General features: G+C 39.9%; 1 long non-coding RNA gene across 1 annotated transcript; it reads left to right on the forward strand.

The window, feature by feature from the left end:
- The first annotated feature begins 1,745 nt into the window (after positions 1-1,745).
- LOC120794555 lies at positions 1,746-9,803 on the forward strand. The gene is made up of 3 exons (XR_005708133.1): positions 1,746-1,820; positions 8,129-9,206; positions 9,396-9,803. It is a non-coding gene; the product is annotated as an uncharacterized LOC120794555 (long non-coding RNA).
- Positions 9,804-20,701: the final 10,898 nt, after the last annotated feature.

Raw genomic sequence — 20,701 nt, forward strand, 5'->3', positions numbered from 1 at the left:
ACTACTTCCCTCTGTTGGCTTCCATGTGAGAAAAGATACAGTAAACAAATACAACAGTCATTAAAGCTGCATGCAGCGTTGATAGGGCCCTTGCACCATCGTGCACACTGGGGGTGCTAGTGGGATTCCGGTTGACACAGCTGTGCACTTTTGTGACCATTAGAGACTGCGCAGCCAAGAAAGGTGTTATTTCCTACATGGAGTGCACATTTTGTATTAATTCCTGTGTCAAGAATGTGGCGATAGACAACATGCACCAACATTGCATTATTTTGTTGTATATCAAGTCTAGACCACAAAAGTCTTACTTCCTGTTGCCAGTAGGTTGTGCTGTGACTATAACTAAATATTGGCATGCAGGTGTCTTCAGGCCAGGACTCTTCTCAAACACTTGAAATTTTTGAAAGATCTGATGTTGCGGATTCGAGTTACAACAGTTTCTGTTTTCATGTCAAAACATGGAAATTCGCTGTGCTGCCAGGACAATGCCATTCTATGAAAACTCACAGTTTTCACTATAAAGCATCATCAAGGTCTTAAAGATTTTAATGACCACGTTTTAGGTGGATGTCGTCAACAGGCTAGGTGGAGTACCTCAAATTATAAAACGAGAAATTTCCTGTTACCAGTAGTTGGCGATATGACTGTATTTGAATATTGGCAGTAGATGTTTTCAGGCTGGGACACTTACCATACACATGAAGTTTGGGGAAGACTGGACAGTGTAAATTTGAGTTACAAAAATTTCCTGTTTCATGGTGAAACATCAAAATTTGCCATGCCCCCAGAGACACGCCGTTCAACAAACACTCAAAACCATTGCAAAGGTCTTTAGATTGCTATTATTATTGATTAATAATGATAATAATAACAATAACAATAAATATAGCAGTTTTAGTAGGGTCCTCTCACAGGTTCATGCTCAGGCCCTAATTACAGAAACACTGGTCCAAGACACTCTGAGGGAAATGCTATCAACGTATAAAGTACACTCTCCATGCAAACATTTTGATGATGAATTTACTGTATACTGCTCCAATGCTGAAAGCCTGAGGAATAGCATCAACATGAAAAAGTCCATAGTTGTCTATAGCTGCTACCTGCTTCGTTTCATAAAAAAGTAACCAACACATCTTCTAATATCAGTTCCAAACAACTTCCAAAGCTGTATGCTGTTGAATATCGTGACAATTCCATGCTTCTTTGGACTCGAGACTGTGAGTCTATCAAAGGTTTCCTGGACTGCTGTGCAGTGTATCTGCCCTGATTACTGCAGGGGATCTGAGAAACGACAAAACAAAATTTTAAAAAAGTTTACTGGATTTCCAGTAGTATGGAAAAACATATTTGCTGTATTTCCACCCTTTTTACTCGACAGTGCATTCAGAAAGTATTCAGACCCCTTCACTTTTTTCCACATTTTGTTGTGTTGCAGCCTGATGCTAAAATTGTTCAAATTAATTTTTTCCCTCATCAATCTACACACAATACCCCATAATGCCAAGGTCAAAACAGGATATATTAAAAAAGAAAAAATGAAATATCACATTGTCATAAGTATTTAGACCCTTTGCTATGACACTTGAAATTTAGCTCAGGTGCGTCCCATTTCTCTTGATCGTCTTTGAGATGTTTCTACACCTTGACTGGAGTCCACCTGGGGTAAATTCAACTGATTGGACATGATCTGGAAAGGCACACACCTATCTATATAAGATCTCGCAGCTGTCAATATATATCAGAGCCAAAAACCAAGCCACGAGATGGAAGGAACTGCCTGCAGATCTTAAAGACAGGATTGTGTTGAGGCACAGACCTGGGTAAGGCTACAAAAATATTACTGCTACATTGAATATACCAAAGAGCACAGTGGCCTCCATAATTTTTTAATGGAAGAAGTCAGGAACAACCAGGACTCTTCCTAGAGCTGGCCAACTTGCCAGATTGAGCTCACAGTGGAGAAGGGTTTTGGTGAGAGAGGTGACCAAGAACCTAGCTCTTGCTAACTGTGTTTGTGTGATATTTAGTGCTGAGCTGGTAGTTTTATAGTGGGGTTATGCAAACCTCTTCACTGAAAACAGCTCTGTACTACAGCTGAAATGGGGTTGACAGCTATGAGACTGAACTGAAACAGTGAAGTTGGGGACTGTAAAACCAAAACGGTGAGCTAAGAGAGGTAAATTCACTCCATAACGTTGAAGGGAACTGCAGAGTTGGTGATTTAACTCTGTGGGTTTAACAACCAGTGACCCTTTGGCCCTAATTTGATACTTTGTTAATGTAAAAAGACTAATTCTAATTACAAAATCTTTAAATGTGCTATGTTTTTGAGTTTACAGCAGAGTTCTACTCACAACTCCACCTGAAATATGCTTAATGCTCTATGTTCAGCACCTAGTTTGTCTGTCTGCTGTTTGATGCTAGGCAGGTACTGTGCAGAGCTTTCTTACTGAAAACCGCTACCTGCCGCTGGAAACAAGGTTGATAAGAGCAGTTTGTAAGCCGCACAACCAAAACAATGAGCTAACAAATCCTTTTAACATTAAACATAGTTATTTAATCCATTGTTAATATAAAATATGATCAAGCAGCTTTAAAAAAAAGACTAACCTGAAATAAAATGGTTGAGTGGGTAATTCTGCTCTTTATGCTATAGAAATGTCTCTGGCATGATATGAGATGAATTAGTCATGCGATGCAAAGAGGAAGTCAAAACTAAACCATAAACAGGATATAAGGAAGGAATCATCTGTCCCTTAATCACATCTAGACACAATAAACACCAACTGTACTACATTTTGGATGACTTTCCACTTTTCCTACTGCCTTTTGTCACACAATCTAGTGTATGTTCTGAGAATTTTTTTTTTTAATAAATTATGAATTGTTTCATAAATTATTTTTTTAAAGATTTGAATCCAAGACCTAGTCTGTCCTTTTTCAACTTCTGATTCCCACCAACTGATATCAATTTTTGCAAGGTCATTGTGGTAAATAGAAGATTCTCTTGGTACAACAGTTCTCTAATTGTTGTGCCTGGTGAATGGAAAAAAGGTTATAAAAAAGAAAACAAAACAAACATCACGCTCCATTTCCTAACATCCATCCCTTGGTAGCCTGGAGGCTCTTACTCTGTTTCCTACAAGACAAAGATTGGCATAAACAGTTCTGTTATGCATTCCACAATCTTTTGCTGATGTTAGTCCATGCCTCTGCCACACTCCACTGACTACGAAATTGGACCATGAGCTCAAAAATTGCTTTGGGTCCAGAGAAGTATATCAAAAAATAAATTTAAAAAATGTGGGGGGGCTTTATAGTTTTTGTGTGGTCCGATGTTTTATTCAAGCCAGAGTCAAATTGGTAGTGAGATAGGACAGCTTGTGTTGTTTAAAAATCTTTGTCAATTTGTTAAGCTTGAAAAGAGCATGTCAACATGTTGGCATTTAAATTGGTGGTATAAATCTTTTGGACAAGTTTGCAGCAGTAGTGAACAGAGTGCACCTTACTTACAGTATAGACACACCTCTTTAAATGTCATTAAACTGCAATTGAATGCTAGATCTGGATCAGTACTGAATTCTGAAACACATGGATATAGTCAGACCTTTTTTTAATAAGGTGCAGAGACTGTTTACTGTGATCAAGTGGGAGTCACAGAGACTGTTTTCTTTGAGGACTAGAGCTATGCACAACAAAAGGGATACTGAGCGACCCAAAACATTGAGCCTTGCATACACCTGTTCTTGAAAAACCTGAAACTTTAGCAAGCACCATGTGTCCAGTGGAGATTGTCTGTCTGATCGAGTCAACATGAGTATGTCTTAACTCTGACCATGATCATTTCCTAATCTCAGCCAAGTAGTTTTTGTACCTAAACCTAACCAGAGCTAAGCCATAGCAGAGGGCAATCAGAAACCAGTCATATGAATAATTATTGTAATGGTTATATGTAATGTTTTTTCGAAGGTGCTGGAAAATGTCATCCTGCTGAAAGGGGAGTCAGATCAGAAAATGTACTGTTTGGGTTATTTTGGAAGGCAATAACAAACGACATATCTTCTAATTTAGTTTGGAGGACTTTTTGATTCTATGTGTATGAGTATGTTTAACACTGATTATTCAGGGGACTAAATTAGCTTTAAGGGAAATGGTGACGTGGCTCATCAAGCACAAACCATGGTGGAGAACAAATTTCCATGTTCCATATATTGGTGGGGACATAAGCCCCCCCCCGGCATGTCTGATTGTATATTTGTTTTTAAATATCAGATAATCACACTGCATTTACAGCTTTAATTAACACTGAAACCACCTCTCACTGACATGTTTATAGAAATGCAATATTGTTCTACCCTCAGCACAAAAGAAAATTACAGCTCATTTTAAGTCTTGTCATTTACAATAATTAGCAAATTGCCCAGCACAATAGCCAAGCTAACATAAATTAAGCTAGAGCTAGCTGCTGCAGTGAAAGTACCCTTAAAGCTGCACAGCTTAATATTTTTTTATTTTCACCATGGATCATGAATATGTGTAATGTGGGAGGCATTTACTTGTAGTGACATCACCACAAAGAATTTACCTAACTCTGCAGTCGCCCTCAGCTCTATGGAATTAGTCTATTTTGGAACATTGTTTTGGTTTGTGGCCGAAAAATTCTTCAAGAATCTAATCATCCGCATTTCCAACAGCAACAGACAGGTGTTTTTTAGTGAATAACCTCTGATAAACTCACTGAATTCTACCAGCTTAGCCCCAAACAGCTGACAGATAAAATTTGCCTGTCTGACATTTTCACAGCTAAAGAGCCCAATATTATCAGGTGGACAGAAACATGACTAAATGAATGCTAATGTTACTCTGTGTCTGATGGATGTATAAATAAGCAACTGCTAAGAGGTTTGCTATGAACACTTCACAAGTTGACAATATGTCAATGATGCATCTTTAGCTTGTTCCACTTGCTTAAACGGGCCAAGCAACCATGCAGCTTTAACATCATGAAACCTAGGGAACTGCACTGATTTTCTATATCACTGTGTGTCTCCAGGTACAAGAGAGTACTACTGCATATGTGAAATAAAGGTTTTTTTGTCTCCAGAGGAAGCTGTGTTTAGTCTGATAAATGTCCTCAAGTTACGTCACTTGAGTTCCCATCAGATGAAAATGGAAAAAAAAAATCAGGAAGTGTGGAATTAGAAACACATGTGCTTGCCAGACCTCTGTGGCCTTCTCCTTCTCTCTGCTTGAGGCTAAAGTCTCCAGGCTACATTAGCTTAGCTAATAGCATAACACACCTGAATCTCTAACCAGACTGTTAGCCATCAAGTTGCACTGTGGGTAATGTAGGATCCAGGAAGAAGAATGATGGAATTTAAATAGACAATATCTCTGGTTCTGCAGTTCGATTTTGATACTTTTTTTTTTTTTTTTTTTTTACATTCATCGTGAGTCTGACGATATTATACGCTAATTCAGTGGACTACTCTTTTAAGGGCATGCTCCTGAATGTGGAGATGATGCTGGTATTAAAATACAACACATTTTAAACAAGCATGTTTTATTTTCACAGATTTCACCGTAACTTCAGATGTAACTTTCCATGATATGGATGGTTGTGGTTGATGTCCTACTTGTGAAGTTGTCACTTTCCTCTGGTTGTAGTGAATGGATTTCTTTGTGCAAACTGTGACTGCCACTACATTATTATTACATTGCATTTATTGATAAACACTCACAACTAAAATATATATTCTTAGAAAAACATACTTATGTTCTGATCACTAGTCAGTAAATGTGGTTCCGTACAGTCTACCACTGGTTTTCCTTCCAAAAATAAAAATAAGAAGTAGGATGTTATGATGCAGGCTTATGCAGACCTTGACTTTATTTTTTGAGCGTATGCCTTGCAAAGGTTCATTCTGGCGTGAATTCAAAGAAGATATAATTTGAACGAGTTTTAATATGTATCTCTTTCTTGAAACTTTAACTAGTAAAATACACAGTAAATGACAAATAGAAAAAAAAAAAACATTCTTTGTAGCAGTGAAGAAATATGACAAGGGATTGACTTTAAGGAAGTCATTACTTATTTACTTATTAATGAAATCTGAAATGAGACTATAAAAAAATAATCCAAATGTGATTAATGTTTATAATTTTGAGCAGTTAGCTTTAGTTGTGAGATAACGTTTAACATTTATAACATTTATAGGAGGCATGGACAGGCTAAGAGAGAAACACAGTAGCAGTTAAGATCAGGAGGACAGGCTGTTGGAGGAGTTGGGGGGGGGGCTATAGGATGAGCCTATTGATGATTTAAGGGGATGCTTAAAAAAATGAATCAGAAAGAAAGGAACTCGAGAAGGTTTAAACTCAGTGATCAAATGGCCCCAGAAGAACCGAGATCTATGTAGCTTTTTACTGAACATAACTTGAATCATAAGTTTCATTTGTCTGCGGCAGTGAGAATGCATTGAGATCTCCTCGCTCAGATCAAATTAGTAGGTGGGCAACATATGGCCACATTCTTTTAGCAGTGTGTATGCAATTGTGTCCTGGACCAGACTGAAGGACTGACTACTCAATTGATGTCCTCCATGGAAGCGGAATCATTTGCAAACAAATAAAAGTCGTACAAATCGCATAAGCTGACTTTGTTCATGGTGAATTAAAACTTTTAAAAGCCCATCAAGATATATTACGAGTGCATCAAACATCTTGGGCAATTTGGTTGGCCTGGAAGATGCCAAGGAACAGACCCAGTCTGTATTGCTTTGATTTCTTCTTCGTCTTTTAATTTCTGGCAGAGTAGGCACAGGAAGTGCATTGATGCCTCCCGCTGGTTAAAAATAACACATTTGGTATTTGCAAATGAAACTAAGTGTGAACTGCATGCTTGCAGCTGGATCGCCTAGGATGTATGTTAATTCCACAACACATCAAACCTTGAGGTAGATGGGCTACAACAGCAGAAGTTGTCAGCCAAGAGGAAAAGTCTGAGGTTGCAGGGGGGGCAGGCAACAAAACTACACAGCTGACGTGGCAGAATGGGAGATTGGCTACATAATGTGCAGCAGACAAATCTGTAGAAATTATATGATGTAGTCATTTCAAAATGAACCAGAATCTCAAAGGAATGTTTCCAACATCTTGTGGAATCCATGCCACAAAGAACCGAGACTCTTTTTAGCTGAAAGTACACATTGAGTTTAAGTATTGGATTAGACTCAGTATCAGCAGATATCCAGTATTAAAGGACTCAGATTGGGATCAAAGCTGAAAAACATCTCACACCTCAGTGGTTCCCAAGTTTTTTGACCTGTGACCTCTAATTAACTAAATCCAGCCCTTTTTGAGTTGGTCAATTATTTTAACAGTAACTTCATCATAGTATCGCATGATCCAGTAGTCTATAATATTTATTGCAGTGAATATTTATATGCATTTTCCCTGCCAAAAATTTGGTAAATCTCTCATTTAGATCAAAAAATAAAAATATTGTGAAAAATATGACATTATTGCAGTGTCACATTCATACTGATGAACTCTTGGCAGTTTGAAGAGTTCTATTATATTCTTCCTGACTGCCAGATATGGAAGAATTCCAGTTATAGAATAGTATCTATGGCAGTAATTCATAACTCATAGAACCATAGTTTTATATGGAACTCTTGTTTGGAGTTGCAATTTGAAAAGAGCTCAAGATGGAGAGAACTACTGACAATCGTCATACATTTTAAAGCGTTAAAAACAACACATATTGTCTTAAATTTTAACACGTTCTGCATCATCTCAGAGACAACGCAAGTTTTGTGGGATTTGATACAGTGAATGTCACACATTGTTTCAAATAGGCCAAGACACAAACATGTAACTGGCACAAAGATATGTTAAGGTGCATTTTTGACTTTTTTTATATTTTTTTTTTTTTGTTGGTGAATAAATGTGCTATTACAAATTGCTGTGCAAGAACATGATACAGTGCATTTAGAAAGTAATCAGACCTCCATAATGACAGAGTGAAAACAGAATTTTAGAAGTTTTTGCAAATTTATTAAAGAGGAAAAACTGAAAAATCACAAGTATTCAGACCCTTTGCTATAACACTTGAAATTTAACTCAGGTGCCCATTTCAACTCACAAGCTGGTGGAGACTACCCTGAAACGACACCATGTGCCCAGCAAGATCAAGGACCTCATCCTGAACTACTGCAGGAACCTCAGGCTCAGAGTTACTTCTGGGGACACAACATCAGACTGGCATCGGCTTGAAAAGCGGATCATAGATGGGTGCACCATCTCAGTTACTCTCTTGGCCCTTTCCGTGAACATGGTGGTCAAGGCAGCTGAAGTGGAATGTCGAGGCCCCCTGTCCAAGTCTGGCGTTCCGCACCCCCCCATCAGAGCCTTCATGGACGACCTTACTGTCACCACAATATCAGTGCCAGGTGGTAGGTGGATCCTCCAGGGCCTGGAAAAGCTCATCTCCTGGGCAAAGATGAGTTTCAAACCAACCAACCTAGGGCCATGGTGTTGAAGAAAGGGAAACTGGAGGACAGCGTTGCAATCCCATCAATCACTGAGAGACCAGTCAAGAGCCTAGGCAACGTAGTCGACTGTTGCCTCAGGGATGCAACTGCAGTCCAACCATCAAGGAGCTTGAGACTTGGCTCACTATGGTAGACAAGTCTGGCTTACCCGGCAGGTTCAAGGCTTGGTATCCTACCTCGAGTCCTCTGGCCTCCTGCCTCCCATGAGGTGACACTGTCAACAGTCGAGGCCCTGGAGAGGAAGACCAGCAGCTACCTCCCTAGATGGCTGGGTCTGCTACGTAGCTTGAGCAGTGCGGCACTGTAAAGGAGGACCAATAAACTCCAGCTCCCGATCAGTAGCCTCAATGAGGAGTCATCCCACAACCTCGCTATGACAAGGCCCATGGCTGGGACAGATGCCTTCTGGTCCTGGAGGAGGTGTGGGCAGGAGTTGAGGAAGAACCGACCAGCAGGATGGTGGGCATGCGGAAGCTGGGAACATGGACTAGGTGGGAGGGTGCGCTGGAGCGGAAGATAACCTGGTCTGACATCTGGCAACCCCAACGAATGAAGTTCATTGACCAAGCTGACTTGTATAAGTCTTGTATATACTTATGAAGGGGGTGTTTTCAAGCATGCATACATAACTTGCGAGCAGTTCAACCAAAGGTAATTTTTAAATTTTTATTAAATTAGATTTTTTCATTTTTAATATTTAGTAAAAGTGGGGAAAATATCCAGAAAAAAATATCCAAAAGAATATTCACCAAAAAAAAAAGTTTTGAGGTAATTCATGAAAAAATGGTAATTATTTTTAATGTCTTTTTTATCCCTCTATCCCCTGTGTTGATCCTGTAGATTCATCAGAATTACCCCAGGTTGGGAACCACTGCCTTAAAGTGATATAGTTTAAGTTCATGACTGCAACCAGAATAAATGAAGGTCTCTTTAGATCCTCAGACGGACTCAAAATGAACAGAATATGAGCAATGTTAAATTAATTATCTCTGCCCTTGAACTGGTCGTAGCCTGCAGTATTGAGGAGCTATTCTAAGGGCATGAAATGTTAAATATGGACCAAACCCAAGATCAGCACGAGAAAAGCAATGTGTCTCTCAACATCTCTGTTTCCATGGCACCCAGCAGCTTTGAACATTCCTTTATCAGGATACACTGATAAAAGTGCCCCAGGCCTTTTCTGGACTTTATTGAATTACAGTGTGCATGGAGAGTTTGTTATGCTTGTGCAATGGTTTCCCTTGGCTAAAATAAAATATACTCCAGATATTGAAAATCGTCCATGATGCACAGTTGGTTGAAAATCAAGATACAAGCCTTCCGGCAGTCAGCTGTGATAAAGAAGCAAAATAATAAAGAAGGCGAGAAGCAGGGATATGGAATATCAGACAGACTACATTACATTGTTGCTTAACAGTCTTACATCAACTCAGTCTCCAAAGTCTAAAGAGTGATGTAGCTACAATTCAAGGATCAACTGCTCACGTTCAGGCTCTGGGCAGTCCACTCAAGACTCCCCATAGGCAAGGATGGCATTACCTGAAGGCTCAATGAGGCCCTCTCTGTGTATTTCCCTTCAGCTCAGGAACAGGACAACAGCAATGGGATTACATTGATTTGTCTGTTTTATAGCAGTCAGCTTTTCATCTTTACATGATATTCACTATACAAAGTAACATTCAATTGGCTGTACAAAAAACATAGGGCTAGAAGATTGCAGGGGTCGTTGGTGATCTTCTGTAACTGGTAAGTTAACCACTAACACTCCCCATCAGATCTGAATCCAATAGAACACCTTTGGAATGTGGTATGCATATGCAGCTGGAAAAATCTGCAGAAATTATGCGATGTAATCATGTTAAAATGGACTAAAATCTCAAAGGAACATTTCCAACTACGTGTGGAATCCACACCATGAAGAATGGAGGCTGTTTTGAGAGCAGAGGGACAACCTACCCAGTATTAGATTGGTGTTTCTAATGAAGTGCTCGGTGAGAGTCTGTCAACCAACTTCAGTTAACATAACACTGTTTTTTCGAGTTTCAGGGCAGCAGGGGAGCGTGAACGAGTCCATGTCCCTCCAAAAAAAAATCTTTGTGCTGCTAATCCAGAGGGTGTACTCAAATCAATGTAATCAATCCAGACTCTTAACAGCTGCATTCAATTAAGCTCATGCTACATCAATAGAAACTGTTGCTGAAGTGTCAATGTAGTAGGACACTACATGTGCGCTGGTCCCCATTCCCACCAACCTCCTCCAAGCCATATCTCACACCATCGTTCCCGCTATCAGAACATGTGATTCATGCTTCATTGGCTTCAGGAACATTTCAATCCACATTCAAACAGGCTTGGGTATCACATCTCACCCCTCCCCACAGGGTTGCCCAAAGGCTTGGTGCTGGGGCCTCTCCTCTTTGCAATACACACCACCTCCTTAGGTCCAATTATCCGCTCGCATGGCTTCTAATATCACTGCAGGCAGTTGACACCCAACTACAACCGTCATTCCCAACAGGTGACCCCACGGTCTCAAGCACAGATCTCAGCCTGTCTGTCAGACAAATCAACATGGATGAGAGAACGACACCTTCAACTAAATCTCTTTATGACCAAACTCTTAGTCATCCTGGCCAATCAATCTCTCAAAAAGGGTACGTCACTCCGTTGCTTATTGATCACCACTGGCTGCTCAGGGCCACCAAAATCAAATTCAAGTCACTAATGCTTGCCCATAAAGTGACTTCTGGGTCCGCACCCATCTACTTGAACTCAATCATACAGGCTTATGCTCCTTCTCAGCACTTGCATTCCTCCGAGGAAAATTGTCTGGCATTGCCATCCCTGCACACAAGGCAGTCACAGTCCAGACTTTTCTCGTTTGTGGTTAGCCGATGGTTGAATGAGCTACCGAATGTTATCAAAGCAGGGGTGTCCCTCTTTATCTTCAAGAATCTCTTGAAGACTCATCTCTTCCAAGAATATCTCCTCTCCTTAGACCTCTAAAAATCCAACATGCCTAACTAGCACTTACTGCACACTTCCAATGCACTTCTTTACCTGATCTCCTTGGACTTGGTCTTTTGAATAGATCTAGCACTTAACACTTACTTCAAGGTCTCCGACTGTGTTAGTGTTGTCCCTCAGTTGTAAGTCGCTTTGGATAAAAGCATCTGCCAGATGAGCAAATGTAAATGTATAAATGTAAAGTATAACTGCCCTATTAGATATATTTGGATATATTGTTTAGTTATCATTTGATTGTTGAATTAAAGAACAATCTGAATATCGAGGAAAGGGGAGGTTAAAGAAGGATTAGGCCAGCCATTTTTATTTAATTGAAGACGAAGAACAAGTATAAGCAGTAATGATCATGTAGGACAAAATAGACAGACAGCACAAAAAGGCCATGTGCCTCATATCACACTTCCAGCACCAAGCTAACCCTCCTCCCTTTGACCACCACGACAACTGCTTCCTCCCTCTATAAATGCAAAATCCATCAGAGCCTTTGACCGGCAAGATCCCAATACCCACCATGCATTCCAGAGCAACTCTTATCAGGAATGTGTTTTACAATACATGACTCCAAAACCCTTTGGAGACAAGAAGGTTCGACCAAAAGGCACAACCGCAGAGTAGTGGGACATAGTTTATGTGCAAAAGAGCCCGGGATCATAGACAGAGAGTAAACAGAAAAAGGTGTTGTGCTAGCCACGGCTGACTAGCATCTGTGGTATAAAATCTGAATTTAGGGAAATCTGGTAACACTGGTAGGACAGCAGATCCAGTAATGGACCCACAATCATGAGCTGCGTGTTTGATGCAGACAAACACACACACACACACACACACACACACACACACAGACACATGCACACACACACGTACACAAACATACACATACCCAACCACTCCCTCTATCCTCCTCTTTTCATCCAATTTAAGGGTAAAGCATCTATTTTCTGAACTGTTAACTTTGATATTTTTTTCCTGACATATGTAATCTTAGGTAATATCCAATAATCCCTATGGAAGTGTTTATGTAGCATGTCAAAATTTTATCTAATTAGTTAGGATGTCACATTTTATGAATATCTAGCTAAAACTAATACAGTCTAGTACAACAATTCAACAATAAAGCCTCCTTCATGAAGGTTTCAAAGTTTGTTTTTCATTGAAACTGTGTTAAACAGGCGCTGATTCAACTGTAGGATGTAGTTTGTGTTGCTGCTGAACTGAATTGCATTATGTGTGTCAGGGGTTCCTACTATTTTGTCTACCCCCGACTCAAATTAATGAGGGTAGGCTTCACAACAGATACACGTGTATCTGTTGTATAATGCCTTGTATAATGCAATACAGTTACATTCATAACATTACTTAAACAGGAGGAAATACTGCACATGTAGGGGACTGTTTTCAATGTGGACCCACATTTGGTGCTCTAGTGAATATTTAGGGCAGCACGATGGTGTATGTGGGATTGTTTCAGATTCACCTACAGTTTGTGTGCTCATGGTAATGAGGGAACATGTCACCCAGTGCAACAGTGTGGATCAATGATGCGTTTTTAAAAGTATACCTTTTAACAGAAACTTAACCACTCAAACCGAACCAGAAAATCTTTGCAAAGTATAGTGGATACTGATTTTCTTGTGAGCCATATAAAACTTAATTAAGTTGACTATTCAATAGAGTCAGGCTTATACTGGAGACACAAGAAGGATTTTTGTCTTTACATACAATATGTTGAAATCTTTTAGTGTGTACCCCAAAATCTTCTTAAACTCAAAACACTGTCAGTTTTCTATGTCAAGGTTTGTATATTTTGGGAAAATAACAGTGTACTGTGTCCTTATTTACAATCTACTGTATTTTATTTTATTTGTAACTGCTCCAAGTCAGACAGTAAATTTCTTCTTAAACGAGCCCAAGCATTTCTGAACTGCACAGACATACAGGAACACATAAACACTTTAAATTGTGGAAAAGGAAGCTCTCTTCAGTGCTTAACAGCCTGAAAGCACATACACACCTCTTACCTTTGTCATCCAGCCTGAGTGTGTATTGATCAGAAGCAGGGTGGTTCTGCAGCACCCAAATGGAAAGCAAGGGATTGATTTTGTGCCTCTTGTTTGACGGAGCAATGTACATTAGAGACAGCTGAGATGAGAGGAAGGCATTTGAAGTGCAGAAGGAACTTAATAGGAGGAGTGACATAGTATCTGGTAAAACGTAAAAAAAGATGGACTGTCGCTGTGAAGCTGTGAAGGTAAAGTACAACTGTTTGATTTAACATCAACAGGGTGCATGATCGTCAGGGCCATAGCCAAAATTTAAAAAATACTGAGGCTGTGAGTCCTATGTGCGACTGTAATGGATACAAAACTAATTTTTCTCCCTGGTTTGATTTAGAAAAATGACAAACTACTGACCCCATGGTTATACTATTCCATTATTTTCCAAACCATGTTCATAAAGTGTGACTAAATTGACTCAAGGATGCTATTTATTCATTTAAATCTTACAAAAATATGTGTATGTAGACAAAGACACAAAGCCATTTAAAATGCAGTCCAGGGTAAAGTAAATTATACACTGACCATTATCCTGACTATTTCCACACCCAATTTCCACTAAAATATACAATAAGTCTCATTTACACCCGGTGTCAAACATCTGATCTGTAGTTGTATATCTTATCTGGATAAGGAAAAGCTCATGGTAATGCAGGTGTAAATGCACCCAGAACACGTTTTTGGAATTCGATGGGATCAGCCAGACCTCATCTTGAAGTTACATCGCATTGTGATAAGATCTCAACCAGGTGTGAAAGCAATCCATACAATTTGACCACATTTTTAAGAAAAAAGGCCACTCAGCAAATTTAAAGGTCACCTAACTTCCACCTCTTCCTCCTAGCTAAAGCAAGCCCAACAAAAACCGTAATGTAAATACTTAAATGTTACATAATGGCTTTATAAGTACCTAGCAGGGATGGTAAGGAAAGAGCCACAATTCCCTAGCATTATGCAGCATGCAAGAGGGAGCGGTACCACTATATGAAAACAGCTGTGAGTGTACAGCCATGCTAGCTGTTCTATGAAGGTCTACTTAGGCACAGTAGTAAATGAACGCCCAACCCCCCAGCTGTTTTACCTTGAAGAACCAACTCCAAATATTCATGTAAGAGCAGTTTCACTAAATTTGGATGGAAACTCCCTTATAATAACAGGTTGTAAAACAACACACTTCCCCAAAATACTGAGAACATGAATCTGTTGCCCTGACACTTATTTTAAAAGTTTTACTAATTTTCTGCAAAACTGGTGTGAAGTTTACACCCTTATCATTTCTTATATTCCTCTATTTATCCAGCTCATAAAACATAGTTAGCATGCTGTGACCTTGCTGCACTACCTGACTATCTACATTAATTCATCATTCCCTCAATTGGTTTGAACATTCACATTTTTGATGAACAATGTGAAGTAAAACTTTATTCCAGCAGGTGAATACTTACTATGCCCTGTTCAGATGATACTAATAAATTGCCTTCTGCAACTTGAGACATTCAGTTTTAGCATTTATGTGTGAAGTCTTATAAACTGAGAATTCTTCCCAGTTACATCAATTCAGTAGCTAAATGACACAACAGTAGTAAGAAGTGTAGGTGTTTAAAGAGGAAATCATTCCTTCTAATCACTGCTTTCAGATATGGAACACTAGACTCAAATGTCATTTAAATGTGTATATTTTGAAGATAAGTTCTTTTTAATTAGTAGTTTGATCAACACTTGCTGTTTTGCCTTCTTTATTGATGAGAACATTAATATTGCAGGCAGCATTGGCTGCATGATTTGTACTGGGTTATCAAAGTGAGATAAATTAGATTTAAAAAGATTGCGATGAAGACAATATGTGAGAAAAGATGATTGATTCTTCCACAGCCACATAATTCTGTCAGTAGTATTTCTATCAGGAGTGTGGTGTAACAGATTACAGCTCTGGCAGCCTTGACAACAGAGTCCCTGCTGAGGGGAGGATAAAGATACAAATGTGTTTGACATTTTGTCAGTTATTGATTGCGGATTGCGAGAGTGGGGCAGGAAATAGAGTCTTGGCGAGGGGTCTGACGTGAGAGGCGGAGGTGAGGCCTCTTCCGTGTGGGGGGCACGTGATGTTAGAGGCTGTCAGAGGCTGTAACCGCAAAGTATGGGATGCCTATATATTCACAGGGCCCTCAGTCCAGTGCAGGCTGCCAGCTGAACACAACAGTGCAGCTCATGGCAAGGCTGAGTATTTGATATAGGGAGACCGTGAGGAGGAGGAGCGGAGGTTTGATGAAGCATGTGGACGGGGATTATTATGGAATATACGTAGCTATGATTTGTAAAAGTCCTGCAAAAAATGTAATGTAAAAATGTAATGTAAAAATGCTGCCGTGGTATGACATTACCATATTACCACTGGCACCGCATTTTGTGTGTGTGCATGCCCATCATGTGTCTATGTTCACATGCAGACTGATTATGAAATGAATATACCATGTGGGAAAGCAAGTCCTAGATATTAAAATGTCACACTAACAATCACCCTGAAAGACTTAACAGACATCACCTAGTGTCTGGTATTTTTAATGATGATACTGAAGTGCCAAAATTATCCTTTGACTACTGCTACTGATAAAGATATGATGTAAAAAGAAGGAATAATAATAATAATAAAGGAAATACATACTTCCTATAGTCAAAATGCAGCATTTACTTTTGAAGACATCTGTTTATTATTATTCTTTTTTTTTTTTTGAAGCAAACCTAGTGGTGTGGGTCTAGGAATGGGTATGTCAGTCTGTGAGTCAATCCACTTTTGTCCAGACTGCAATATGTCAACAACTATGGGTGGTTTGACATGAAAATTCATAGTCCCCAAGGGACTTTTCCCCAATGACCCTAATAACCTTGGTGATCCCCTGTCTTCTCTTCTAGCCCCACCATCAGGTTGCCCTTTGTGGTTTTAAGTAAAATACCTGAACAACTATTATATGGATTGCCATCATACATCTATTTTGGTAAAAACGATTTCCTTTAGCACTGTCATCAGGTCAAAAAGTTTAATTTGTCTAATACTTTGGTTTATGACCAAATAGCTGCAAATCTAATGATATTCCCTTCAGCCTCAACTTTATTTTGTGTTTAGTCCTAATTAGCAAATGTTAGCTTGCTAATATGTTAAAATGAGACAGTGAACATTGTACACATCATACCTGCTAAGCACCAGCATGTTAGCAATATCACTTAGAGTGTTAGTGTTTAGCTCAAAGCAGGTGTGGAGCTAGACTTACAGCACAGAGGGTTGGGGCATTCTCGAGGGGCCCTTCTGATAAAGTCATTTTTAAATTCACAACTGTAAAAAAGCTGATATATCCTATCCTATCCATAGACACATATTGACACTAAGTGAGCCAAACAAGCCTATGTCTAAAAAAACATACAGTGAAGGCACTTTGGCAGGACTTTGTTCGGAAGAATAAAAAAAGTAAAACAGGTTGCCAGTTGTATTCAAATGTTTCAGCACCAAGGACGCCACGCGGTGCTCTACGTATTTAGGACCACAAAAGACAGCAATAGGCAGGTCCACTGTCTCATTACCATGTCATTCTTACACGGGAATAACATAAATATAAAATAGACACAGTAGTATACAACACTACAAGACCTATTCTAAAACAAATCAGACAGTCTACAACACCACAGGCTGTGAAACAGACAGGTGAATGAGATGCGGTAAACACAGAATTAAACAACAGATTAATCTAACATTCTGATTATGACATGATTTCTTCATAACCAAAATTTAAGTTAATAAAGGTCAATCGCCAATTGTTGTCCCTGCTCAGCCTGCTGTAGTTTAGTGTAGTCCATTTGTGTATTCCGTCATTCTCCATTGAACAAAATAAACCAAACAGGTTAACAAACTTTGTACATATGACAGTCCCTTTTTAAAATATCATTCTCTTCTCCTTCATACTGTGCTTTGCTAGCCTTGTTGTTAGTCCTTGTCGGGCCAGTAGTGCTAGCAATAACATTAGATTGATCATTCGTTCCATCATCATCACGGTTGTGTTGAAAGCACAAGCAAGACAAGAAGTAAGATGTAAGAGGAGCAAAGGATGAAATTAAACTTTTTCTTACTCTCTTGCTCCTTGCGTTTTAATGCACCTGATTCGTATTTTCTCTCCATTGTACCGCCTAGCTTGATTAAAAAACACATCAGTTAACATTACAGTTACAGTGTAACTTCATCACTCAGTCACTGTCAATAAGGCAGAGACAGACATCCACTGTTGCAGTTCAGCTAAAAAGTAACTCCGTAGGGACCCCTACTGAGCATGGGCCCCTGGGCGGATGCACCCTTTTGCCCTTTGCCAGAGCTCCTAGCAGGACTATAGACTCGTGGTCTTGCTGATGTATAAGTTCACTGCACACACAAAATATGTAAAGGCTGAATAAGTTATTTGTTTGTTATAAATTTCAGGTTTTCATCCAGCTAAGAAAAAAATCTGCCTTCCTATGATGTGAGAATCTTTAGTTTTTACTGTGCATATCAGCACTTATCAGTCTGTGTTATGCTATGTAAAGCAGCAGACCCTGCACATATTTTGCAAATACTGCCAATGCCAATACCGTCAAGAACCATTTAGAAGCAAAACCTTACAGGTCACAAACATGACTTCCTCTAAGGGAACATGTAGAGATAACGAAGTTAAGGACGTGACTGTGAGTCATTTGTATTTATTTACTTTATTTGTTTACTTTTTTTATTCATTTATTTACTGCATCTATAAATAAAACCAACCCAAATTATAATTCATTACACCAACAAACATAATTTGTTTAAGTACAATTGTTCAACTACCATTAATAAAACAACGAGACAGGCCCTGTACACAGACTTATTACACCATGTGTGTTGACAGAGCAAGGTTAATGTGTGGAGATACTGAATCTCTTTTACATTAACTACTACAGTACAGTATATTCTGTAAGCATTGTAAATAACCAAGTGCACTGAGGAACACAAGGGCTTACGTAAAACATATGATGATGATAATAATGAATACATCAGGAAACCTTTGCATTTAAAACACTGATTTAATCATATGGTAAAGGACAGTGAACAGCTGTCTGGTAACGGTGACTCTATGTTCATTACTATGATTTGACACAAAAAGAATACAATTAGAAAGAATAAAATGAAGATTTGAATGTCCAGAGATTTTTTCTGTTTGTTTTAAATAACAGATTATTAGGCATAACAGGATTAAGATATATAGCCTGTGTGGTTATACAGGAGCACAGTGGTGCTTTGATCTAAAGTCAAGCACAAAATGACAATCCTAACATGCTTAGCCAATCTGTTTAGCAGATTTATACTGTAACTTCTACCATGTTAACCATCTAAGTGGTGGTGCAACAGGAAAAGTCAAGGGATCACCAAAGCTGTTCCAAAGCAGGCTGAATGTTTTCTGCCTGTGACCCCAGCAATGGGGAAAGCAGACTCAAGGCAGAGGAGAGACATGATCCAAGCTGAGGTCCAGCACCTGGAGGACAAAGTGCAAAGGTCAAGGGTTGTGGAACTTGGTTCACAAGGAGCCTGGACGAAGAGGGATCTATACCAAAGCGGGATATGGCCTGAACTTTGGAGGCTGGAGCCTTTCCGCATCTCTTTCCTGTTCTGATCAGTGCGTTACATTCTCCTAACACCAATAAACACGCACAGGTGGGAAATGCGGGAGGACCCACTGTTCAAGTTATGCTGTGAGAGAGGCACATTACACAGATTACTTCATGACAAGGTCCTCAGAGCACTGGCTGACATCTTGGGGCATGAGAGACGGAAAAAGTGTCAGACCCACTTGAGACCAGCCCCATCCATACAGTTCATCAGGGAGGCGGAATTAACCACCCGCCTTTAGAAGACCAAGAAGAGCCTTCTGCAGCTGGCACAATCGTGGGAGATGAGAGTGGACCTGGGAAGAAAACTTTACCCAGGTCATCCAAACATTCCTGAAGTCTGACATAGTCATATGTTCTGAGCAGGCAAAGGGGATCATCCTGATTGACCTGACAGTCCCGTGGAAGACAGATGTAAAGAGGACGCAGAGAGGAAGGCAACTAAGTACCAGGACCTGGTCCAACAACGCAGGGTAGCAGGCCTGGCTATTTCCAGATGAGGTTGGCTGCAGGGGGATTTCTGGCATACCTCTAGGAATAGCAGGAAGGGAGAGGAAAACAGCTGCTGACACGTTGGGGGAGGCAGTGGAAAGAGCGTCTTGTTGGCTCTGGAACTGGTGGGAGGAGTTGAGCTGGAAGCCATGAGAAGATGGGCAGTGACTGGCCACCGCTGCCAATCTGCCAACTGGAGGATATTGTGGTTCAGCGTCGAAACGTCTGAGGTAAATTGGATGCCACTTGACGACATCTTCTCCTGGCCGAAAGCTTCAGCCATAAAAAAGTGACTGAAAGTGCTAGAGGTATCTAATAGCCAAATATCATGGCAATCCATTTTTATTCAAACATCAATCCATCCATTATCCTTTGAGGGTCGTGGAAGGGCTGGAGCCAATCCCAGTTTACATCGGATTACATCAGATTCATTTTCCGGTCAAGAGGCAGGGTACACCATGGACAGGTTGCTAGTCTATCACAGCAATGACACATTGAGACAAACAACCATTTCCACTCACATTCACACCTACTGGCAATTTAGAGTTGCCAGTTAACCTAACCTGCATGTCTTTGAACTGTGGGAGGAAACCGGGGTACCCGGAGGAAACCCACTCAGGCATGGGGGGAACACAGAAGGGCCCGAGCTGGCCAGTAGGTTTTTTTGCTGTGAAGCAACAGTGCTAACCACTGAACCACCTTGCTGCCCCCATTCAATGGTTGTCAAGATACAGTATTTCATTAGAAGTAAAAAAATGTCAGCCTGCTGGTTGCTAAAGAAGAAGTTAGGGGACGGTGAATGTGTTGGAAATTAGCACAATTGTGAAGCTGTGGAATATTAATCAGAATTATTACACACACCAAATATAACCATTTGTCCACCGAGATGGCTTTGAAGAGTCAGGTGCAGTAACA

Source organism: Xiphias gladius, chromosome 9 (genome assembly GCF_016859285.1).
Source record: "Xiphias gladius isolate SHS-SW01 ecotype Sanya breed wild chromosome 9, ASM1685928v1, whole genome shotgun sequence".
Classification (NCBI taxonomy): domain Eukaryota; kingdom Metazoa; phylum Chordata; class Actinopteri; order Istiophoriformes; family Xiphiidae; genus Xiphias; species Xiphias gladius.